The sequence below is a fragment of the Cetorhinus maximus genome, chromosome 23 (assembly GCF_964194155.1).
Source record: "Cetorhinus maximus chromosome 23, sCetMax3.hap1.1, whole genome shotgun sequence".
Classification (NCBI taxonomy): Eukaryota; Metazoa; Chordata; class Chondrichthyes; order Lamniformes; family Cetorhinidae; genus Cetorhinus; species Cetorhinus maximus.
Window position 1 is genome coordinate 64,729,507 of NC_135901.1, and position 25,739 is coordinate 64,755,245.

At 43.6% G+C, this 25,739-nt stretch overlaps 3 non-coding genes across 3 annotated transcripts; 1 reads left to right on the plus strand and 2 right to left on the minus strand.

Moving 5' to 3' along the window:
* Positions 1 to 1,818: 1,818 nt before the first annotated feature.
* Positions 1,819 to 1,900, minus strand: trnal-aag (transfer RNA leucine (anticodon AAG)). Its single transcript has one exon. It is a non-coding gene; the product is annotated as a tRNA-Leu (tRNA).
* Positions 1,901 to 7,741: 5,841 nt separating this feature from the next.
* Positions 7,742 to 7,824, plus strand: trnas-uga (transfer RNA serine (anticodon UGA)). Its single transcript has one exon. It is a non-coding gene; the product is annotated as a tRNA-Ser (tRNA).
* A 4,004-nt stretch (positions 7,825 to 11,828) lies between these two features.
* On the minus strand, positions 11,829 to 11,900 carry trnae-uuc (transfer RNA glutamic acid (anticodon UUC)). Its single transcript has one exon. It is a non-coding gene; the product is annotated as a tRNA-Glu (tRNA).
* Positions 11,901 to 25,739: the final 13,839 nt, after the last annotated feature.

The following is a 25,739-nucleotide window of genomic DNA, read 5'->3' on the forward strand; positions in this document are numbered from 1 at the left end:
TCCAAGTGTGGCCTAACCAAGGTTCTATACAGCTGCAGCATGACTTCCCAGCTTTTATACTCAATACCGCTGCCAATGAAGGCAAGCATGCCATATGCCTTCCTGACTACCTTATCCACATGCGTTACCACTTTCAGTGACCTATAGACCTGTACACCCAGATCCCTCTGCCAGTCGATGCACTTAAGGGTTCTGCCATTTACTGTATAATTCCTGCCTGTAGTAGACATTCAAAAATGCATTACCTCGCATTTGTCCGGATTAAAATCCATCTGCCATTTCTCCGCCCAAGTCTCCAACCGATTTATATCCCGTTCTATCTATCGACAATCCTCCTCACTATCTGCAACTCCTCCAACCTTAGTGTCGTCTGCAAACTGACTAATTAGACCAGTTACATTTTGCTCCAAATCATTTATGTATACTACAAACAGCAAAGGTCCCAGCACTGATCTCTGCGGAACTCCACTAGTCACAGCTCTCCATTCAGAAAAGCACCCTTCCACTGCTACCATTTGTCTTCTATGACCAAGCCAATTCTGTATCCATCTTGCCGTCTCACCTCCGATCCCATCCGACTTTACCTTCTGTACCAGTCGGCCATGAGGGACCTTGTCAAAGGCCTTACTGAAATGCATGTATATAACATCCACTGCCCTTCCATCGTCGATCATATTTCTCACTTCCTCGAAAAACTCGATCAAGTTAGTGAGACACGACTTCCCCTTGACAAAACCATGCTGCCCCTCACTAACACGCCCATTTGCTTCCAAATGTAGTAAATACTGTCACGAAGAATCTTCTCCAATAATTTCCCTACCACTGACGTAAGGCTCACCAGCCTGTATTTCCTGGATTATCCCTGCTACCCTTCTTAAACAGTGGAACAACATTGGCCATTCTCCAGTCCTCTGGGACCTCATCCGTAGCCAGTGAGGATACGAAGATTTCTGTCAAGGCCTCAGCAATCTCCTCCCTTGCCTCCCTCAGTACTCTGGGGTAGATCCCATCTGGCCCTGGGGACTTATCCACCTTAATATTCTTCAATACGCCTAACACCTCCTCTTTTTTGATCTCAACATGATCCAGGCTATCTACACACTCTTCCCTAGACAAATCGACCGCTAAGTCCTTCTCTTTGGTGAATACTGATGGGAAGTAGTCAATTAGTATCTCTCCCCTTTCTTCTGGCTCCACACACAGATTCCCATCTCTGTCCCTGAGTGGGCCTATCCTTTCCCTGGCTACCCTCTTGCTTTTTACATATGTATAAAAGGCCTTGGGATTTTCCTTAATCCTTGTTGCCAGTGACTTTTCATGACCCCTTTTAGCCATCCTGACTCCTTGCCTAAGCTTCTTCCTACTTGTTTTGTATTCTCCACGGGCTTCATCTGTCCCCAGCCTTCTAGCCCTTACAAATGCTTCCCTTTTCTTTTTGACTAATCTAATAATTAACTCCATAGGCACCTTATCAAAATCAGGAATAATGAGAACTGGAGCTGGTAGGATTTGGAAGTCTGTGAGGAGACCCCACAGGATTCCAACCCGATCCCCTTATCCACTCCACCGTGAACACAGGACCTGCACTGACGTCACTGCTGTTTGTATAAAATCATAGGCGGCTACATCAGACGGTCATTCAGCATGTCGTTCACAAGCCGACTCTCTGGAAGAGCAACTCAACTACTATAAATCCACACCCTACCTTTTCCCCACAGCAACTCACATTTATATTGTCTCTTCTCTTTCTTCTTGAAAAAATGCAGCATGCTCAATTTTCGGTGGTGTGTGTTTGTTCAAATGGGGCTGCTAAATATTTGGCAGCGGTGGGATTCGAACCCACGCCTCCGTAGAGACTGGAGCCTTAATCCAGCGCCTTAGACCGCTCGGCCACGCTACCACATAGGTGAAAATTAGTAATCATCTCCTTCATTGGCATTGCCACCGAAATAGAACAAAAGTAATTAAGTAGGAATTGATCATTCGGAACCTGGATCCAGCTCCGTCAGTTAATCAGATGATCCTGCACTTTGTAACAAACAGAAATCATCTCCACTCAAAAACACAATGAGCTGCAGTGAAGGGCTGGCACCATTTAAACTGTCATTCAACTGGTCTGGTTCCAAATCTCTTACTAGAAATGGCAAGAAAACTTCTCACTGAATTCACTCCGGGTCTTGAATTCAGAAGGACAGGACACAAGGTAACAAAGTACATTTCGATAGAATGGGTTATAATATGGCAGAATAACCGGGAAAGAGCATCCGTGGTATTGGGAAACATAACATTATAGAAAGTTACGGAAAGTAAGAGGCCATTCGGCCTGGCGTGCTGCTGTCAAAGAGCAGTTGTGATTGGTTGATCAGGAATGGTCAATTACTCTTCTATTTCCAATTGCCAATTTAGTGAATGTTTGCAGATGAACGGGAATAAGAAACACGGGGGTATTTGAATGGTTTTTATTCCAAATAACCGATAAGTAATTCTGCAGACCGTCAGTTAAAATCACTTGGCCACAACTATTTAGTGAAATCGAACTGTTGCTTGTATAAAATAATAGAATGCGTACAGGGAGTAAGAGAGAAAAAGGATTTTCAGTCCCTGCTATTAACCCAACTTAGACTGACTCTCCCCATCCTCCCAACCAAAATGCAACACTGCACAGATCAGCCGGTCGCACGGAGCATTTTTAGGAAGTGTCTCAAAAGCAAACCACCGGAAAGTTTAATAACCGCGGGAGTGGAGCCCAAATCATAGGAACCTCGACCAGCAGCTCGGTCCATTCGGCCACTCAACCACAGTCAGAGCAGAAACAACCATTACGTTGGCCGGCATTGGCACTGAATTAGAATATATAATCATCCTCCGTTTTGTCACGTCCGGGCATTTAGTAGCTGAACAGCCTGCACTCAAAAAGAAACAGAAATAAATGTCCTCTTACATCTTTTAAAACAGCGCTTTTGTTTTCTCTGGACCATCTTAATATGAAGCCGCAGGAATAAGGTGAATAATGTTTGGATGGTAAAAATGAGGAACTGAACCACATTGACACACACAGAGGAACACACACAGACATAGACACCGAGAGTGACAGAGGGCAAGTTATTGTTTCTAAGGAGAGACAAACACCCAGAAAGCAAGCCTGACACCAACCTGGCTCCGTTTCTGTTCCATTTCCGAATGCAAGATTCGTGAATGTTTTCAGGAGTGAACGGAAATAGGATAACTCCCGAGTTTCTGGATGGACTTGATTCAATGTAACCGATAATTAACTCTGTAGAAACAGAGTTTAAGCAGGAATAATGAAAAGCGGAAAAACCCAATGGGTTTGGACTCCATCGCCGTACCCACTCGGCTATGGCGAACGGCCCTATGCACAAGTTAATATGGTCGGTATAAAATTATAGATGATTACAGCAGAGAAGTACATTCAGCCCATCATGTCCATGCCATCTCTCTGAAGAGCCATTTAACTAATTCCAAAATATCGCCTGTTCCCCACAGCAATTTATATTGATGCTGTCTCTCCTCACCCTTCCTGTTAAAATGAAACACCGCACACAAACCCAAACATTCAATCTGAACTGGCACTTGTTCGACCTGCTGTTCAAGCTGCTCATGTGCAACTTTCAATTTCCAAAACCCACCAACCTCATCACTGCAGCTCCTGTGAAACTGACAAGGGAACACAGGGCAGAAATTCATCACTGAAAGTAACTGAAACATATCAAATTCCAAACACTGTCATGTCACATCTGTTTCTGCTTCTGTCCCTGCCTCACCTCCCAAGCTCCCAAGTCAATTAGTTGCTTGATGCAGACACAGTAAGTCCATGAACTCAATATTTCCCTGGGAAGCAGGGACAGGGAAGGAAGACACGAGAATTTGAGAAGGGAAGGGTTTACAGGATCTCATTTTCCTGATTGTCCGAGATGCTGATAACAGGAATGTGCACAGTGTGAATTATCCACAGCCACATTCTCCTTCCAGTCTTGTGCACGTTGTTAAGCTTTGAAATTGTTCATATTTTCACACTGGATTTCACTATGAAGAAAGCGGAGCTGGGATGAGCTTATGTTGTTTAGCAGATGCACTGCAAGAAGCAACACAACAGGTTCATTTTGAAGGGGTGAACGGTTGAGACTACTTAATTGCCGTTGAACGAGTCAGGTGTCAAATTCAGTGATAGAAATGACAAGAAAACCCACTGAATTTGCTCATTGTCTTGAATTCAAAGCGTCGGATAGAAGGGCAGGGATTACATCTCGATGGATTGAGTTAGAAAATGGCAGTAAAATTTAGAGAGATACAACTGGGGTGTTGGGAAACACAAAATGGCAGAAAGTTACAGCAAAGAAATTGGCCAATCGGCCATGTGTTCTGCTTTGACAGAGCAGTGTGATTGGTTGATCTGAATATTCAAGAGCAATCGTCATTTAAGAAGGATGGGCAAAAAGGAAAAGGAGGTGGGTTAGTGCTGTTAATAAGGGACCAGATCCGCACATTAGTGGGAGAGGATCTTAGATTGAAGAATAAGTTTGGGTGGAGCTAATAAATAGTAAGAGGCATCAAACATTAGTGGGAGTTGTTTATATACCACCAAACTGTAGTGGGAATGTTGGGAATGGGATAAATAAGGAAATTAGAATTGAAGGTAACATGGGTAATACAGGAATAATATTTTGCCTCGCATCACCAGCTCTACAGTCAGTGCTTTGTTACCTATCACAGCCCTTCTCTTTTATTTTCACTTCCTCACTCCGACTCTGGATTTATTCTCGACTTGTTGCACGTGAGACATTTCAGTTCTGATGTGAAACTTCAACTCTCATTGCCCTGAATGTGACAGAACTGTGCTGTGTTGTTTTCAGCCAGGAAGACAATAATGTTGGCTTTAGCAGTTCGCCCAAGAGCAGAAAATCGCAATTCCCTGACAGGGAATCAAACCCGGGGTGATGCAGTGAAAGTGCTGAACCCGAACCAGTCGGCCATCAGGAAGCTGCTAACCAGTTTGGAAATTCGGCTCATGGAGGCTACTTTTGGAATTTTTTCTTTCCCGATCTCTTTCACCAGTCAACTTTCTCCGGCTCAATGGTCTGTTCAGGTTGAACACAAGTGGCTTCTTCAGCCAATGAGAACAACCATTGCTGTTGGCTGGAACATGAAATCGATACTTTCCTCCTTTAAGAAAGTTCTTAAAGCCTCCCTCTTTGACAGAGCTTTTAGTCAGCTGACCGATTATGAGGCTCAGCGTCACACTTTGTTATATAATGACCATGGGCGTCGCCTTGTGACGTTTCAACAGGTTAAAGGCGCTTTCTAAATGTAAGTTGTTGTAGTATGCTGTAGTATTATAAAAACTTGCCCTTTTAAGTGAGAGAAAAGCTGCCTTGTTCCTGTTTGTTGTTGGATATTAACTGAACGCATTATCTTACAAGCTTCTTATATTCGCTCTTCACCATTTCACAAAATAAACACTCAGCAAAGCGACTGTATCTTTCTGCTGGCAGCGGGTGATTGGAGAGTGCGGGGCCAGAATGTTGCTGCTTTTCTGCTTTTCCCTGTCTCACTCACTGTGGAGCTGAAGAAGAGAGAATAAGTAATGGGGTTATTTGAATCCAATAGCTTCATAGATTTCGAATGTGTTATTTGGAGGTGCATGGTTGGTCAGATTATAAATTATATTTGAAATTAATATTCAGATAAAAATATCATTACTGTTGGGACTCGTTGGGCACAGGAGAGTTGGATTTTTTTCTCATTGTCGCTTAAGAACCCAATAACAACCCGTGGTTGTGTGACAATGGATGTTGATTGTGTTTTATATAAACGTGTCATTTTGGGGAGAAACGTTTCTCTAATGAAAGAGGCCTGAAATTACAATAAAAGGCACAGGTAATATGGATTAGCCAATGCGAATAAAGTTTGTGATGGTAAAAATGTATTCAACTCCTCAGGGGACTGAACCACATTAACACACACAGACATATGCACCGAGAGTAACAGAGGCCGAAGGAGAGACAAAGACCCAGAAAGCAAGGATGTCACCAATTTGACCAATTATCGTTCCTTTTCAGACTGCAAATTTATGAATGTTTGCAACTGAAATAACGTTTAGTAACACGGATAAGAAGAATTATGATCCTGAATGGAGATGAACGGAAGTAAGAAGGAAGGGGGTGTTTGGTTGGATTTAATTTTATTTCGCCAATGATTAATTCTGCAGACAGTTTGCAATTTATTCTCGGGATGTGGGGTTCGCTGGCTGGGCCAGCATTTATTGCCTATCCCTAGTTGCCCTTGAGAAGGTGGTGCTGAGCTGCCTTCTTGAAATGCAACTGTCCATGTGGTGTAGGTACACCCAAAGTGCTTTTAGGAAGGGAATTCCAGGATATTGAACCAGCGACAGTGAAGAAACAGCGACATATTTCCAAGTCAGAATGGTGAGTGACTTGGAGGGGAAATTCCAGGTGGCAGTGTTCCCATCTATTTGCTGCCCTTGTCTTTCCAGATAGTAATGGTTATGGTTTTGGAAGGTGGTGTCTAAGGAGGCTTGGTGATTTCGTGCACATGTGATAACCAGTTCACTACAGAACAATACCTAACAAAGCCAGAGGCACCTGCACCTCATGTTAAACTGTGAGGTCCTGCAGCAGCACTTTGGGTCCTTGTTTTACAGAAATAAGATTCGGGTGGCAGATTTAGAAATGCTGTCGTCAAATTAACCTGGTAATGTCATCATAAAACGGCAGACCGCTTGAGGAGACCATTCAATCATCATATCATTATCAGCTTTTTACAATTTTCTTTCAATTAGACTCAATTTCCTTTCCTTTCTCCATAACTCTGATTTTTTTCTTCCTTCCAATTCATTGTCCAATTCCCTTTTGAAAACTCTGAGTTAAGAAAAACAAAACTGAAAGAGATGCAGGAGCTTCTGCCGTGTCCATGCTCAGTGTGTGAAAATTAACAAAGTTTCCCTGACCCGATGACACAGAGATGTGGGCTGGGGATTCTTATACAGGTTTCGAAACAATCAAGTTCATTTCAAATGGAATTTGAAAAGGAATTTTATTCTGATGAAGCATCTCTATATTTTTCTTATTCGATCTATACAATCTAATTCCCCTTGCTGTATACCCTGTAACAGAGGCTGTTATAGTAAAGAGGGAAAGGTTTGCTACAGCTATGCAAAGCCCTGGTTAGATCACACCTGGAGGACTGTGTATAGTTCTGGGAACGGCACCTTATAAAGGATCAATATTTGCCTCGAAATGTTCAGAGGAGCTGCATTGATGAGGTTGGTGGGTTTTGGAAATTGGGAGCTGTACATCCGCAGCTTGTAGCACTATTTCACCTCGCTGTTCACTTCATGTTCATGTCTAACACACTCGATGCTGTTATTGACTGAACAAGTCTTCTGTGTTTGAACTAAACACACTCCCACTCTTGGCCCTCCTCAGGGAATGTTGTTTTCTTGTTGCTATGTGAACTGTCACAATGAACTGTTCCTGGAGTCTCTTTCCCCTGGGATCTACAAATCCCATCACTTCTCTTCCTCTTTCATTCTCACGCTTTCATTCCCAGTTTGGGAGGGAGAACGAGGAGGGACAATATAAATTGCAGGGTTCCGGGGAAATGGTCGGGTTGTGACAGTGACAAAGCGGGCAGAAGACCCTCTTTCTCTGCTGTAACTATTGTATGATTTCATATAAATAATACAGGCCTTCCGCCAAAGTCTTTAGTCGTGGCCGAGTGGTTAAGGCGATGGATTTGAAATCCATTGGGTGTTCCCCCGCACAGCTTCGAATCCTGCCGACTAAGTTTTCCATTATTTCTGATTTTAACCAGTGATCTCAGAAACAGTAAATGGAATCGACATTTTCACAACACCTGCAATAGCGAAGTTTGACCAGTGGTTGGCAGTGAAATCGTGATTGCTCACATCACATGAAGCAGGCGGTGTCTGAATTATTACTGCATTTGGCACTGTCTCTGTTCAAATTAAATTAGAGGTGTCAGTTGTGGCTCAGTTCATAGCACCCTCGCCTTTGAATCAGAGGGTTGTGGGTTCATGTCCCACTCCCGGAAACCAAGAACTGTGATTGTACTCGAAAAGAGTTGCAATCTGTGACTGTTGATAACTCGAAAGAGTTTCATATTAAATTAGACGCTGTTTCTATTGCACTAGGATACGACTCTGGTCATATTAGAGAAGGTCATCTCTCAATTGTGCCTGTAATTGGCTCAGTCACAGTTGTTTATGTACTGGACTAGGGCCACAATACACTTGGCACTATCTCAGTCATGACTGCACTGAAGCAGGTTTTGGCTAAAGTTACATTAAGCCATGCCCCAGTTGGCACTGCACTAGAGCTTGTCTCTGGTTATAGAAAACTAGAACATGTTTTTAGTTGCATTTCACAAGACCCTGTCTCAGCAATTACTCCAGTAGAACCTGCCACGTGTCTATGAAACTAGGCCCTGTCTCAGGTAATGCTGCACCAAAACACCATTCATCTCACACAATTTCCTGTTTCTGTTGTTATTGTCCTAAGCCATTATTCTCATTTCTGTACTTGTCCATGTCTCTGTTTGTATTAATCTCGTGTCTTTGGCGGTATTTAAATCACCAGACACTGCGTCAGTTTATATTACAAAGAGACCTGAATTATGTGAAGCTCCACTAGACCCTGTATCAGTTTACTTATAATGGATCCGGTCTGTGTTATTACTACACTAGGCAGGTTCGTATTACACGAGGTCCTGTCTCAATTATTACTGCACTCGGCACTGCCTCACTTATGTTCCACTAGATCACGGCACTGCTTATAACACACTGAATAATGTCTGCACTTATATTCCGCTAGACCATTTCAGAACAATTTACACTAGACTCTATATTAGCCTGTATCACGTTCGACTTGTCCGTCTTTTCAATTAAAATGGATCCTGTCTTTGCAGAGGCTTTGTCTTTCTACCTCTGTCTCTGCTTCTATTCAACTCTCCCTGTCTCTGTTTTTACTCCACGAGATCATGTCTGTCTCTCTTACACTGGAGGCAATCTCCGTTATTACGGCCTTAGACACTCTGGGAAACAATTACTCTATGCATTGTGCCTGTAATAACTGCCCTATTTCACTTGATGTTGATCCAGGCCCTGTATCAGTAACTACTGTACTAGCCCCGTCTCCCATATTGCAGCAGTAGACCCTGTCTATGTTAATATAGCACTCGTCCCCATCCCTGTTATTCGTGCACTAGGTCACGTCTTTGCTTAAGTAACATTAGATGCTTTCTCTATTATTACTGCACTAGTAATTTCCCTGCTTAAATTGCACTAGGCCCTGTCTCAGTAATTACCACGCCAGGCTCTGTCTCTGTTGTTACTACACTATTCTATGTCTTTTTAAGGTGGACGTTTAGTTACAAATGGGCCTCTGACTTTGGCCTAAAACTAGAGGTTTTGTTTGTTTGACTGTTTGTTCCGCAGAGCTCCTGATATTCATTTTCATTACAGCCAACAGAATTACATATGAGACATCGCCTGTTCTGTGTGTGTGTGTGAAAAAAAATCATGCTGCATCATTCCACAAAGATTTACCTTCAGCAGAATGTTTCAGCTTTGTTTATTTTCTCTTAAACTACAGATCGTCTAATAACGCAAATATTTATTGATAGTATATTCTGTTGTGTGGTCTTGTTAAAAATTCATGTCATGCCAACCATTTCTTTGGTAAGACGGGCACGTTTGTCGCCACATTCATTGAACGTCTGTCATCTCTCCACCTGAGACAGCGTCTAACTCACCGAAACTTATTGCTCTCTCACTCTCTCTCTCTCTCTGTCTCTGAGAAATTGCCCATTCATTTAAATCTCCGGTTTTCTAATAGCGCTTTTTTGCAAAAATGAACTTAATAAAGAATAATCCCCGACATTAACCTGAATGATAACCTTCAGCCCATCTCCACCCTCAGGGAATGTGTTAAATCCCAAACAGTTCCTGCATTTTAATTGCAAATAGTTTAATATTGCCACTATTTATTGATAACTATTCGGTTGTTTTCCATTGTTTATAAAGTGATGTAAGACTGACTGACCACTCTCTCTCCCTCTGTCTGCGGCTTTTTGTCCCTGTATATCTGCCTCGCTCTCTTTCACTCTCTCAGTCTCTCTGCCTGTGTCTCTATCTCTGTTCACTTTTGTGCTCTTTGTTCCCTCCATTCACTCGCTGTCTGTGTGCAACCAAGATACACTGGATTGATTCCAGAGTGACAGTGAACATGCTGAGAGGCTGTTTCCCCCTGGCTGGAGCGTCTAGAACTGGGCCCACATTCTCCGGATAATGTGTCAGCCATTTAGGACTGAAGTGAGGAGACATTTCTTCACTCAAAGGCTTATGAATCTTTGGGAATTCTGTAGCCTGGAGCTCTGTGGATCCTCAGTCGATGAGTATATTGAAGGCTGATAAATGTTTGGACTTTAAGTGAATGAAGGGCTATCGAGATCAGATGGGAAATTGTTGCTGAGCTTAGGGATCTCACATGATCTTATTAAGTGGGAGAGGAGGTTCGAGGGGGCTTATGGCCAATTCCTGTTCCTTTTTCGATGTTTTTAATGTTCTGTTTCAGTGGAAACACCATCAAGGCGACGGGAAACAGCAGGTTGTGAGAGGTAGCCTGGCCGAATGGCCTCAGGCGCTGGATTCAGGTTCCATTATTTGTGGATCCGCTGCCAAAGCTATAGGTGGTTCGCCTGTTGGTGACTTTGAATGCTCTCCTCTGACGACAAAGTGCCAGCTCAAAGTGAATGCGGGCGTGTATTGGGTTTCATTTTAACTGGGAGAAGGAGGAGAGGCAATACAAATATTAATTGCTTTTGTGAGAATGCACGGCAGTGGAAGTAGTTGAGTTGTTCTTCCAGCCAGCCAGCACGGAGAAGATGGGCCGAAAGCCCGCCTTTCTGCTGTAGCCATCTTATATACCAACAACATTAACCTGTCCATAGGGCCAGTTGCCGTGGCCGAGTGGTTACAGAGATGGAGTTCAAATCCATTGGAGTTTCCCCGCTGCTCATTATACCTGGTTTTAACTCTGTGTCTACAGAGTTAATTATCGGTTAGATTCAATCAAATCCATCCAAGTACCAAAGTATCCAGGGGGATTTTCCTATTTCATTTCATTCGCGAAAACATTCACAAAACTTGTAGTCGTAGAGGAACAAAAACAGAGCCAGGTTGGTGTCATGCTTGCTTTCTGGGTGTTTGTCTCTCCTTAGAGACAAACCCTTGCCCTCTGTCACTCTCGGTGTATATGTCTGTGTGTGTTCCTCTGTGTGTCAATGTGACTCGGTTCCCCGAGGGGGTGAACACATTTTTACCATCACAAACTTTATTCACATTAGTTGTGCAGCTTCATATTAAAATGTCACAGAGAAAAATATCAGGATGGAAGATGTAGGAGGAGTTTGCAATGTTTGGAAGGAGGTGCAGCTAAGAAGTGGAAGATTCAGCGAGGAGTTTTCTTCTCACTTAACACGACATTTGGGACCAGATCTGGGAGATATTTGTGTCGATGTAAACAGTAAAATCTTCCCTATTTACCGCTAATTTTGCCGTGCACCATCCTCTCTTTGCAGCCGATCACAGCCCTTCTCTCATTCCCTATCTTCACCTCTGTGTTTGTTCCTTACCGGTTGTGGCCGGATGACATTTCCAACTCTGATGCAAAACTAGAGCTCACACTGATTCCGGCAAAGGTGATCTGCATTTCTCTCAGGGAATTATCCAAACTCATTTCCATAATTTGCAGGAGGTCAACGAATTAACATTCCCTGACCGGGAATCGAACCCGGGCCGCGGCGGTGAAAGCGCCGAATCCTGACCACTAGACCACCAGGGAAGCTGCGCTAAATTTTTACAACCTGGTTTATCTATGCTACCTGTGCCTTTTATTTTTATTTCCGACCCCTTTCACCAGAGACATATTTCAAACGGACATAAGAACATGAGATAAAGGAGCAGGAATCGACCATTCGGCCCCTCAAGCCTGCCCCGCCATTCAATAAGATGATGGATGATCTGCCCCAGGCCTCAACTCCTTTTTCGTGCCAGCTCCTCATAGCCCTCAACTCCCCAATATTTCAAAAATCTATCTACCTCCCCTTTAAACACTTTCAGTGATCTAGCCTCCACAACTCTCTGGGGTAGAGAATTCCAGACATTTACTACCTTCTGAGAGAAGAAATTCCTTCGCATCTCAGTTTTAAATGAGTGCCCCCTTATTCTGTAACTATGTTCCCTAGATCGAGTGGAAACGCCTTCTCTACATGAACCTGTCAAGCCTCCTCACAATCTTGTAGGTTTCAATAAGATCACCCCTCATTCTTCTAAACTCTAATGAATAAAGGCTTAACCTGTTTCGCTGTTCTTCATCCCAAAAAGTAGCCTCCTGAATCTATTTTGAACTGCCTCCAATGCCAGTATATCCTTTCTTAAATACGGGGGCCAAAACTGTACACAGTACTCCAGATGGGGCCTCACCAATACCCTGCACTGTTGTAACAAGACTTCCAGATTTTTAAACTTCAACCACGAGCAAAACAGGACAAAATTCCATTTACCTTCTTAATGACTTGCTGCACCTGCATGCTAACCTATTGTGTTTAATGCACAAGAACACCCAGATCCCTCTGTGCTGCACTTTTTTGGAGTCTCTCTCCATTTAAATAATAGTCTGCCTTTTGATTCTTTCGTCCAAAGCGCATCACTTCACACTTTCCTACATTAAACTCCATCTGCCAAGTTTTTTGCCCACTCACTCAACCAATCTATACCCCCTTGCAGATTCCTTATGTCCTCATCACAAAATGCACTCCCACCTATTTTTGTATCGCCAGAAAATTTGGATACATTACACTCTGCCCCCTCCTCCATGTTATTAATATAGATAGTAAATCATTGAAGCCCTAGGATTGATCCTTGTGGCACTCCACTAGTTAGGTCTTTTCAATATGAAAATTCCCGGCTCTCTGCCTTCTGTGTGTTAAATTGGGCTCTTTACATTGCAGGGTTTGTGTAGGGTAATAGGGATCACAGTCTCTCACACACGGAAAGTTTCCACGCTACATTGCAGGGTTTGTGTAGGGTAATAGGGATCACGGTCTCTCTCACACGAAAAGTTTCCCCGCTACATTGCAGGGTTTGTGTAGGGTAATAAGGATCACGGTCTCTCACACACGGAAAGTTTCCCCGCTACATTGCAGGGTTTGTGTAGGGTAATAGGGATCACGGTCTCTCACACACGGAAAGTTTCCCTGCTACATTGCAGGGTTTGTGTAGGGTAATAGGGATCACGGTCTCTCACGCATGGAAAGTTCCCCTCTCGAAAGCGGTAGAAGCATTAACAGAATTAAGTGTGAGGAATGTTCCCGTTTGTTGTTAAATAGTAACCGGATGCATCATCTCAAAGCAAAGTGACATTTATACTTCTCCAGGTTTTGAATGATATTCTGAAAAATGCATGGCTCGGAAAAAAGAGGGAAAGATGGGGGCGGATTTGCTGTAAGGTTGTTCGCACATGTGTGAGGTGTTGACTGAGCTGCTGATGTGCTCTGTCATCTGATGATTCTAATGTTAGATCAATTTCTCTGCCGCATGGCTAAGGTTTTCCGCCGAATTATACTTCCACAAAACAAGGTCCTGCAGTGCAATAAGACAGCACAGTTTGATATTCTGCAAGGAGCTGCATGTTGCTTTCGTAGCCGAGCAGTTATCACATTTCCTTTACACGAGGAAGATTCTCTGGTTGGAAACTCACATTAGAACTGGCAACATTTGTGGAAAACTTTCCTGCCGCCATTGACAACCCGGATCCCTATGACAATGAGTGTTGATGAGGAAAAAAAACATCGGAAATTTCGTCCCTGAGTGGTTTTGAACCCCCAAACTTTCAGTTGGAAGAACACGCTAATCAATTCTGCTGCAGGAACTGATACAACTTCTTGTCTTCCTTGTACAAGCACAGCCAAGTCTCTTTGCACATCAACACACAACTTTCTCACCTTTTGAAACGTGTTCTGCTTTGTTGCTTTTTAAAAATTACTTTTACGACCAGAAGAGAGAAGTAAAAAGTGATGGGGTTTATACTGTTCAAGTGGGGCAGGGTGGGGAGGGGGCGGGGAGGGTTGAGCAGGTGAAGCTGGGTAGAAGGTCAGCGAGAGGTGGGAGCTAAGGAGAGACTGACAAACGTATCATGGACACAAGAAAAAGGGAGTGTTAATGGCAGTGGTGAGGGCTGAAGAAGGTGCTGATAGTTGCATAAAAGTACGGAAGCAGAATGTGTGAGTAGCAGAACAAGGGTCAGCACTCTGTGAAAGAACAACATGGAACGAGAAACAGATGGCACTTTTGGAGTTGGGGTGGGGTGGGAGGAGAGGGAGGTAGTTGGGAAAAAAGGATTAAAAAGGGGATAAAAAGGGGGATGAAATAATGAATAAATGAATACAAAATAAGTAAATAAAATACATTTTTATAAAGGGATTTTAAAAAGTGTGAAAATGGAAGAGAGAGTTCATGGTCTGAAGTTGTTCAACTCAATGTTAAGTCCAGAAGGCTGCAAAGTGCCATAGCGGAAGATGAGGTGCTGTTCCTCCAGTTTGCGTTGGGCTTCATTGGAACAATACAGCAGGCCAAGGACAGACATGTGGGCATGAGAGCAGGATGGGGTGTTGAAATGGTAACCAACAGGAAGGCCCGGGTCATGCTTGCGGACGGATTGAAGGTGTTCTGCAAAATGGTCACCCAGTCTGCGTTTGGTCTCCTCAATGTAATAGTTGCAGATGTACAACTTCCTATTTCCAAAACCCACCAACTTAATCAATGCGGCTCCTCTGAAACTTTCAATGCAAATATTGATCCTTTATAAGGTGCCATTCCCAGAACTATACACAGTCCTCCAGTTGTGACCTAAACAGGGCTTTGTATAGCTGTAGCAAAGCTTTCCCTCTCTTCTATAACAGCCTCTGCAACAGGTTGTACAGCAGAGGAATACGATTGTATATATCGACTGAGAAAATGAGGAAATGCTTGATCGGAATAAATTTCGTTAAAAAATTAAATCCAAATCAACAGTTTAAGTACTTTTTTTGTTCAAAAACTATGTAATAATCATAAGTGCAATTCTTGGTGTCATTGGGTGAAGGAAACGTTGGTAACCCTGCAGAATTTAACAGACTGGGCACGATAGAACCTCCTTCTCATCTTTCAATATCATTTTTATTAAATCAGTATTTTCAAAGTGAAATTGGAGAATGAGTTGAGAGGGGGAAATCGGGGTTGTGCAGAGAAGTAAGGAAAATCGGATGAATGAGGAGGCTCTTTGTAAAAAGCTTAGGCATAGAAAGGATGAGTGGGAGGCTCTCTTACTGAGCTGTGCCATTTGATGAGGACATTGTTGATCAGTCTGTCTCCAGCATTCCTAATGAGAACAGCCGAATTCCATTTCTTCAAAACAAAGACCCAAAGTGCTGCTGCATGACGTCACCGCTTAACATTCCAGCCAGGTGCCTGCGCAGTTCAGAGGAGACAAGGAACATCCCAGATTTATCTGTAACTCAGGAAATTGAAGCGAGGGAAACTCAAGAAAATTACAATCACCAGGGAAGTGATACCGAGTATATTGTTGGAGGTGCGGGTTCACAAACCCTCGGGTCCTGATGGGCTTTATCGTAGCATCTTAAAAGAAGTGACGAGTGAGATATTTGATGTATTCGTTCTAATTTTGCTAATTCCCTATATTTGGGCAAGATTCCATGAGATTGGAAAACAAAAAAATGTAATACGTTGGCTCAAAAAGTGAGAGAAACAGGAAACACGAAACTGCAGGGCAGTCAGTTTAACATCTGTCAGAAGAAAAATGTTTGGTGCTATTTTTAGTGACGTTATGGCAGGACACATTAAAAAATCCAAGGTAATCAGGCAGAGTCAACATGGTTTTGTTAAAGGAAAATCGTCTTTGACCAATTTGTTAGAGTTCTTTGAACTAGCATATATTATGGATAATGGAGAAGTGGTGGATGTGCTGTACTTAGGTTTCCAGAAGTCATTTGATAAAGTGACACATCAAGTGTTTTTTGTGGAAAGTAAAAGTTCATAGTGGAGGGGGTAACAGATTGGAATGGATAGAAGATTGGCTAGCTAACAGGAAGCAGAGATTAAGAAAAATGGCTCACTTTCTGGTTGGCAGGATCAGTGGTATGTCACAGGGATCAGTGCTGGGGCCTCGGCTTTTTACAATGTGTATAAATGAGTTGGATGAATGGCCCAAGGAATGGTTGCTAAATATGCTGACGACAGAAATATAGTTGGAAAAGTAATTTATGGAGTTGACATAAGGACCTGAAAAGGGACAGAGATAGATTAAGTGAATGGATAAAGATCTGGTAAATGGAATATAATGTGGGCAAATGTGAAATTGTCCATTTTGGCAGGAACAATGAAAAAGCGTATTATCTAAATGGTGAAAGATTGCCGGGCTCTGAGATGTAATGGTTAGCATGCAAACATAGCAAATAATTAGGAAAGCTAATAGAATGGTATTGTCGCTGGACTAATAGTCAAGGGAGCCAGGGTAACACTGCGGGTTCGAAACCCAAACAGCCCTTCTCTTCCTCTTTCATTCCCACACTCTGCCTCTGTGTTTGTCCTCGACTGTGATATTTCCACTGTAATTGGTGAAACGAGTGTGGATTGCTGTAAAAACCCATCTGGTTCACTAATGCCCTTTAGGGAAGGAAATCTTACCTCGTCTGGCCACAAGTGACTCCAGGCCCACAGCACTGTGGTTGACTCTTAAAATACCCCCTGAAATGACCACTCAACTGTAACAAAGACACATAAAAGGAATGAACGGACTACCCAGTATTTGACCAAGGTACTGGAAGCGACAATGGCAATCTCAGCCCTGTCGACCCTGCATAGTACTCCTTACCAACATCTGCCTAACAGACTGGTCAAGCAAACAGCCTGACATTTGGAATCGTACCTTACAGATAATGCCTCAGACACCATCATCTCTGGGTATATCCTGTCCCACCGAGGACAGGCCCAGCAGAGGTGGCGGCACAGTCGGATGGGAATTGCCCTGGGAGTCCTCAATATTGATTCTGGACCCCATGAAGTCTCCTGGAAACAGGTCAAATGTGGGCAAGGAAAGCCTCGTGTTGATTACCACGTATCATCTTCCCTCGGCTGATGAATCAGTGCTCCTCCATGTTGAACACCACTTGGAGGTGGCAAGGGCGCACAATGTATTCTGGGTGGGAGACTTCAATGTCCATCGCCAAGCATGGCTCGGTAGTGCCACTACTGACCTAGCTGGCTTAGTCCTAAATAACATAGCTGCTAGACTGGGTCTACAGCAAGTGATGAGGGAAAAACATACTTGACCTCATCCTCATCAACCTGCCTGCCTCAGATGCATCTGTCCATAACAGTATTGACAGGGGTGACTGCTGCACAGTCATTACGGAGACAAAGTCCCGTCTTCACATTAACAATGTCCTCCATCGTGTTGTGTGGCACTACCACCATGCTAAATGGGATAGATTTCGAATAGATCTAGACTGGGCATCCATGAGACACTGTGGGCCATCAGTAACAGCAGCATTATACTTGAACATAATCTGTAACCTCATGACCCTGCATATCCCCCATTGTACCATCCCCAGCAAGCCAGGGCATCAACCCTGATTCAGTGAAGAGTGCAGGAGGGCATGTCAGGAGCAGGACCAGGAATACCTAAACATTGGGTGTCAACCTGGTGAAGATACAACAAAGGGCTACTTGCATGCCAAACAGCATAAGCAGAAAATGATGGACAGGGCTAAGTGATCCCACAACCAATGAATCGGATCTAAGCTCTGCAGTCCTGTGACATTCAGTCGAGAATGGTGGTGGACAATTAAACGACTCACTGGAGATGGAGGTTCCACAAATGTCCCCAAACTCAATGATGGGGGAGCCCAGTACATCAGTGCAAAAGATAAAGCATTTGCTACAATCTTCAGCCAGAAGTGCCGAGTGGATAGTCCATCTCGGCATCCCCCAGAGGTCCCCAGTATCACAGATGCCAGTCTTCAGCCAATTCGATTCACCCCACATGATATAAAGAAGCGACTGAAGGCACTGGGTACTTCAAAGGCTATGGACCTTGACAATATTCTGGCAATAGTACTGAAAACTTGTTCTCCAGAACTTACCGCGCCCTTAGCCAAGCTGTTCCAGTACAGCTATAACACTGGCATCTATCCGGCTATGTGGAAAATTGCCCAGGTATGTCCTGTACACAAAAAGCAGGACAAATCTAATTCAGCCAATTACCGCCCCATCAGTCTACTTTCTGCCATCAGTAAAGTAATGGAAGGGGTCACTGACAATGCTATCAAGCAGCACTTACTTAGCAATAACCTGCTCACTGATGCCCGGTTTCGGTTCCGTCAGGGCCACTCAGCTCCTGATCTCATTACAGCCTTAGTTCAAACATGGACAAAAGAGCTGAACTCCAGAGGTGAGGTGAGAGTGACTGCCCTTGACATCAATGCAACATTTGGCCGAGTGTGGCATCAAGGAACCCTAGCAATACTGCAGTCAATGGGAATCAAGGGGGAATACTCTCCACTGGTTGGAGTCATGACAGGAAAAAAGGAAGATCGTTGTGCTTGTTCGAGGTCAGTCATCTCAGCTCCAGGACATCACTGCAGGAGTTCCTCAGGGTAGTGTCCTCAGCCCAACTATCTTCAGCAACTCCATCAATGACTTTCCGCCCATCATAAGGTCAGAAGTGGGGATGTTCGCTGATGATTGCACAATGTTTAGCACCATTCGCGACTCCTCAGATACTGAAGCAGTCTATGTCCAAATGCAGCAAGGCCTGGATAGTATCCAGGCTTGGGATGACAAGAGGCAGATAACATTCGTGCCACACAAGTATCAGACAATGACCATCTCCATGAAGAGAGAATCCATTCATCGCCCCTTGATGTTCAAGGCATTACCATCACTGAATCCCCCAGTGTCAATATCCTCGTTGTTACCATTGACCAGAAACTGAACTGGACTAGCCATATAAATACTGTGGCTACAAGAACAGGTCAGGGGCTAGGAATCATGCGATGCGTAACTCATCTCCTGACTCTCCCAAAGCCATCTACAAGGCACAAGTCAGGTGTGTGATGGAATACTCTCCACTTGCCTTGCTGAGTGCAGCACCCACAACACTCAAGGAGCTTGACACCATCCAGGACAAAGCAGCCCAATTGATTGGCACCCCATCCACAAACATTCACACCCTACACCACCGACGTACCGTAGCAGCGTTGTAGATGCACTGCAGGAATTCACCAAGGCTCCTTAGGCAGCACCTTCTAAACCCACGACCGTAACCATCTATAAAGACAGGGGCAGCAGGTAGATGGGAACGCCAACGCCTGGAAGTTCTCCTCCAAGTCACTCACCATCCTGACTTGCAAATATATTGCCATTCCTTCACTGTCGCTGGGTCAAAATCCTGGAACTCCTTTTCTAACAGCACTGTGGTTGTACCTACACTACACGGACTGCAGCGGTTTAAGAAGGCAGTTCACCACTACCTTCTCAAGGACAACTAGGGATGGGCAATAAATGCTGGCCTAGCCAGCGATGCCCACATCCCGAGAATGGATAAAACAAAGAAAAATATCAGCATGAAAGATATAATAAGAGATTGGCCCTTTCTATGTATATCCTACAACAACAACTTATATTTATAAAGCGCCTTTAACCAAATGAAACGTCACAAGGCGTTCCCCAGGAGCATTATATAACATAGTGTGACACTGAGTCACATATTCAGTCAGATGAATAAAAGCTCGGTCAAAGGGGGAGACTTTAAGAACTGCCTTAAAGTAGGAAAGTATCGACTTCATGTTCCAGCTAACAGAAATGGTGCTTCTCATTAGTGAAGAAGTCACCTGTGTTCAAGTTTAACAAGACATTTAGTCGGAGAAAGTTTTCTCTGGTGAAGAGATCGGGAATGAAAAAAAAGCCAAATGTCCAGTTTATTGGTAGTTTCCCTGATGACAACTGACCAGGAATCGGCGCTTCCATTGGACCAACAGCGAATAGGGTGGAGGGTTTTGGAAATTGAAAGTTACACATGAGCAGCTTGTGGGGCTATTTCACCTCACTGTCAATTTCATGTTCCAGCTCACACATACTGTTATTTTCATTGGCTGAAGAAGTCGTTTGTGTTGAACATAAACAGGCAGTTTTGTGGTTTAAGAGATTTGAGATGGAACAAAAAGATGCAAAAGCAGCATAGATAAGCCAGCTGGAGAAACGGTTTGCTCGCTTCCCTGATGGTCCAGTGGTTAGAATTTAGCGCTTTTACTGCTGCGGCCTGGGTTCGATTCCCGGTCAAAGAATGAAGGTTTGTGGATTTTGAGAAATTTTTTAAGCAAGTATTGATAACTTATTGATTGAAAATATTTAGCAGCTCTGTCAGAAGCAGAAGTGAGAGTATCGAGTCGGAGCTGGAAAAATCACACTTGGAACAAGTGGAGAACACAGAGGCGGAGTGAAGGAATGGCTGAAGAGTAGGGCTGGTTGTAAAGCACTGACCAGAGATGTTGGTGCGAGGCAAAATATGGGTGGGAGAAAGACAAATGTTGCTCTCTACTGATTGTACCGTCACAACTATCACTCCTAATCAATCACCCTGTTCTTTGAAAGCAGCACGAATGGCCTCTTTCTTTGCTCTAACTTTTATAATTTTATGTTTCCCAACAACACGGGTCATTCTGCCATTCATTAACCCACTCGAGCGAGATGTACTTTCTTCCTTGTATTCGGCTCTTAACAAACCAAAACACGGAGAAAATTCAGCGAATTTTCTTGTCATTTCTCGGACCAGGTTTGTCACGAGACTAATTGAACGACACATTAATGGTGCCAATCATTCACTGGAGCTCACCACGTCCAAAGAGCACTGTTACCATCAGCCTGTTATGTACCTTCCTGCAGCGCATCTGCTGAACAATGTAAGTTTATCACAGCTCTGCTTTCTTCACATTGAAATCCAGTGTGAAAATATGAACAATTTCAAAGCTGAACAACGTACTAGAACGTGCTCGTACAACGTACAAACGGACTAGAAGGAGAGTGTGACTGTGGATAATAGGCACTGTGGACATTCCTGTAATCAGAATCTGGGAGGATCAGGAAGATGAGATCCTGGTGTCTCTTTACCCTGCAAGATTGTCTGCAAACTTATCGCCTTGCATCTTATTTTCCCACGAATTGACTCTGTCTGCATCCAGCAGCTAATTGACCTGGGAGCTGGACACGAGACAGGGACAGAAGCAGAAAGAGATGCGACATGAAAGTGCTTTGAATTTGATGTCTGCCAGTTGCTTTCAATGGTGAATGCCTGCCTTGCAGCGATTAGTTGGAGTTTTTTTCCCACTTTTTGAAAGAAGCAAGATTTTAAAAGTCCCACAGCGCCCAGCGTAGGGCTCAAAACAACGACCCTGAAATTAAGAGTTGCGTGTTCTACCGACTGAGCTAGCTGGGCAAGTGATCAAGGTCTGCTTCATATCCCAACACACATGGAGACACTTGTTGCTTTCAACCTGATACCTCAGCTTGTTCCGAATATCAATGTGTGTAAGGTAATCACCCTACAAAAGCCCCAAGGTTGAAATGCATTTCTCTCAATCATTAATAACATCATTCACATCTTCCACTTCTTAGTTGCACCTCCTTCCAAACATTGTGATCCATTTTCCTCAGGATTTGTTCCTGGATTTAATATTTATCTGCTTTATGAACTCATCCTGAAATCAGATTATCTTCAACATCCACACAAATTGAATTGCAAACCTGACGGACAAACAATGGAAAACAAGTAACTCAGTCACACAAATCCCATGGTGCTCATTTTCTGATCTTCAACAGTCAGATTTTCAATGAAATGAAGGGATTTTACAGTGAAAAGACTTGGAAAGGTGGTGCGATTTTTATTTGTGACTCACTCACTCGGGAATTCTGTAAATGCTGCCCGGAGGTTTAGTGACCGAGATATAATCTACTTGCGTTTTCCTGAGCCTGTGCTCAGTGTAGTTGGAGGTTTGGCCCGGGTTGGAGTATCTCGCGTCCCAGGGATGGGCAGTAACCCGCTGATTGAAGCTGCAGTCGCCGCTTTCTGCTGGCAGCGGGTAATTGAAGAGTGCGGGGCCGGAATATTGCTGCTTTTCCCTGTCTCACTCACGGTGGAGCTGAGGATGAGGGAATCGTTGATGGGTTTGTCTGAAACCAATAATTTCTTACATTTCTACTGGGTTAAACGAAGGTACATGGTTCGTATAAATCTTTTCTCACAATATTTGACAGAAAAATAATACTTCTCAAAAAGCTGTTTGTGTGGGAGCTCACTGGGCAACGGTAGATCTGGAACCGTTTTGGGGATATTATCTTGTAGCCCACGTACCCAATGACAACCCGGAACAGCGTGACAAAGAATGCTGATGGGAGGAAAACAGTAAAGTCTTCACACCTGGATGGTCTTGAATCACCAACCTTTCAGTTAACAAGAAAACACACTGACCAATTGTGCCTCAGAGACTTATACAAGTTCAGTCTACAAGGTTTCCTAACCAGGGTGTCAGTGAGTCAAATCTTCAGATTGCTACTACCCAGATGACTATGGCTCTCTATCCGTCTTGCGCTTCCAAAATAAAAGTTGGGTCATTCATTGTGAACACATGGAAACAGTCTGATCCCGCCCACTGCAGGCACATCCATAACACTGGGAACCAGCTCTCCTACAACCGGTGCCATCTCCCTTCAAGCCTCTCGGTGTCTTGTCTGTTACCAAGTATTCTGATTGTCCCGAAGCCGATATTAGGTTTGAATTCCTGATGTGCAGTAACGAGAATCCTTTCAATGTCTGAGATCAGTTAATTTCACTGATACCATCAGAGTCAATGTTCCATCGCCTTAAAGAAGGGAAAGGTACCTTGACTGTCTCTGGTCAGTCGGACTGTTCACCCTTCATTCACTGATTCCATTCCTCAAGGCGGATTGTCATTTTCGCCTTGAGTTCCCTGACCACATCTGGCAGCATCTTTGATTCGAGAGGCATAATTTATAGTTCAGATGTCATGCAGTTCCGATGAAAGGTTACAGACCTGAAATGAAAACTATGTTTATCTCTCCACAGAAGCTACCAGGTCTGCTGAGAATTCCAGTATTTTCTATTTTTATTTCAGATGACCAACATCTGCAATATGTTGCTTTTCTTTACCTGATTATCAAACATATAAGATTCTGAGGGGACCTGGCAGTGCGGAGATTGAGAGGATGTTACCTCTTGTGGGAGAATCTAGAACTAGGGGTCACTGTTTAAAAATAAGCGGTCACCCATTTAAAACAGAGAGGCAAAGTTTTTTTCCTCTCAGAGAGTCATGAGTCTTTGGAACTCTCTTCCTGAAAAGACTATGGAAGCAGAGTCTGTGAATATTTTAAAGGCAGAGATGGATACATTCTTGGTATGCAAGGGGTTGATAGGTTATCGGGGGTAGACAGGGTACAGGTTTCAGGTTACTGTCAGGTCAGCCATGATCTTTTTAAACGACGGAGCAGGCTTGAGGGGCCGAATGGCGTACTCCTGCACCTTGTTTTTATGTAGTGTTAAGGGTGTGGAACCCATTACCAGTAGATTTAGAGATCCATGTCTGAGCTGAAAACGTGCAGGTAAGCTCACACTGTAAACAGATTGTTCACCAGGCAGAAATGGAAAGGGATTCGCCCTATCATCCCAATTACTGACATAGCAAAACAGTCTCGCTGGTGTTATAACTGATGCAGTTGGTAAAGTGGAGTTATTTATTCCCAGAGGGAAACTTTAAACAACTGTCACAACCTATAATTTTAAGTACTATGTTTGAGATGCGACCCTAAATTCAGGAATCAGACCACCAGCTCTCGAAGTTTTACATTAAACAAAATGAAACATTTTATTAGTTTACACAGATTAAAATATATATACACATGGCTACAAATCTCAGAACTTTTAACAAATTCCCAAACTAATCTCCATTAAGGCAACAGCAACCTTTAGACTTAACCAGACACCAGGCATAGCATTTTCACCATACGAATTCAAATTGAGGTTCTTTTCATTTGTTCCTTGCGGAGTCAATTGGAGCTTTGCAGCTGCCTTTTGATCTCAGTTGCCTCTGTTCTGCACACTCAAAATGGTTATCTGGATACTTACTATCACTGATTGAATGTAAATTCTCATTTTTCCACCAGCCTCTCTGAACACCTTTTAACAATGAAAGCCCTTTCATAATACCAATTTTATTAAAAATACAAATATATTACTTGGTAGCTGCTAGGTAGGTGTCCGTTTTCACTCTACTTCTTGAATGCTCTATTAAAAAATGTAAATGCACATTATTCCTCTTACATCTCAAAATTAGCACACATCAAAGCACTCAGGCTAGCTGGCCTTAATCCAAATAAGACAAACCCACAGACTAAACATCTATTTTAAAAGAAAAGTATTTTCCAAAATATTAAATACATTAATAGCTCCATTACACCGGTGGGAGGCCATTCAGATACTTCACGTGTGCAAAGGGCTTTATTCAGTTTGCTCACATGTAAACACGCCATCTTTAAAGGTTCAAAGCATTTGATCCACAATTAGAGGATTGCTACTGGCAACAGACAGTTTGAAAGCCACCAACTCATCCCATCTGCTAAGATTCCGCTGAGTTCAGATCTAACTCTAGGGGCTTGTTCTGCTGTTCATTACACCCAGGAGAGAATTATGGTGGAGCCCAGAGCAATTTGGTCGCTGTATCAATTGATTCAACAATTTTATGCCTTGCCCCAATGGCACCCATCGTATCTGATTACAGGACATAGGTTTCTATCCTACATTTGAGCCCTTCAATGGCGGAGCGGTCACCCAGCATTCGTTGCGGGATAGAATGTGCCCTATTCTCACAACAACAGTTCCTCGCACATGCGCATTGTTGTATGTGCTTGGAGCGTGCGCAATGCGGTCAGTTTCAGGAGCATGCGCAGTGCTGGTTTGTGACTGAAGCTGCTCAGAGCGGGTGGGAGAATGTGGAGTGGAGCAAACTAACAGAGTTAGTGGGTTGTGAGGAGGAATGGAGCCAACGGAGTGGGCAGGGAGGCTTCATAAAGACACAGTGCAGGCCGCAGACCCCAAATAACAAGGTGCGGAGTTTGCGGTTGCAGAGAACGGGCCAAAAAGCTCTGATTTTGTCTCTTCGCCAGGCCCGGGGTAACGGCCGCCATCTTTTAGGGGGCAATGTGCAGCAGGGCGCATGCGCGGCTATCATGGTCCAGGTAGCAGGAGGAGAGGATGTTGTGAATTTCTATCCTGGACTGACAGGGATGGATTTTGGAAACTTCTTTTACAGGGGGTTAGAAGGGGATGATTTACACACAGCAAACTCAAGCCAAGAGAAATGTTTGTCTCTTCTCAATTTATGTCCTGGATTGACAGTGATGGATTGTTTGTAAACTACTTTTTCACAGAATCACTGAATCACACGGTGCTGAAGAGGCCATTCGACCCATCGAATCTGCACTGACCTACCTACCTAATCGTATTTACCAGCACTTGGCCCATAGCCTTGAATGTTCTGACGTGCCAACTGCTCAT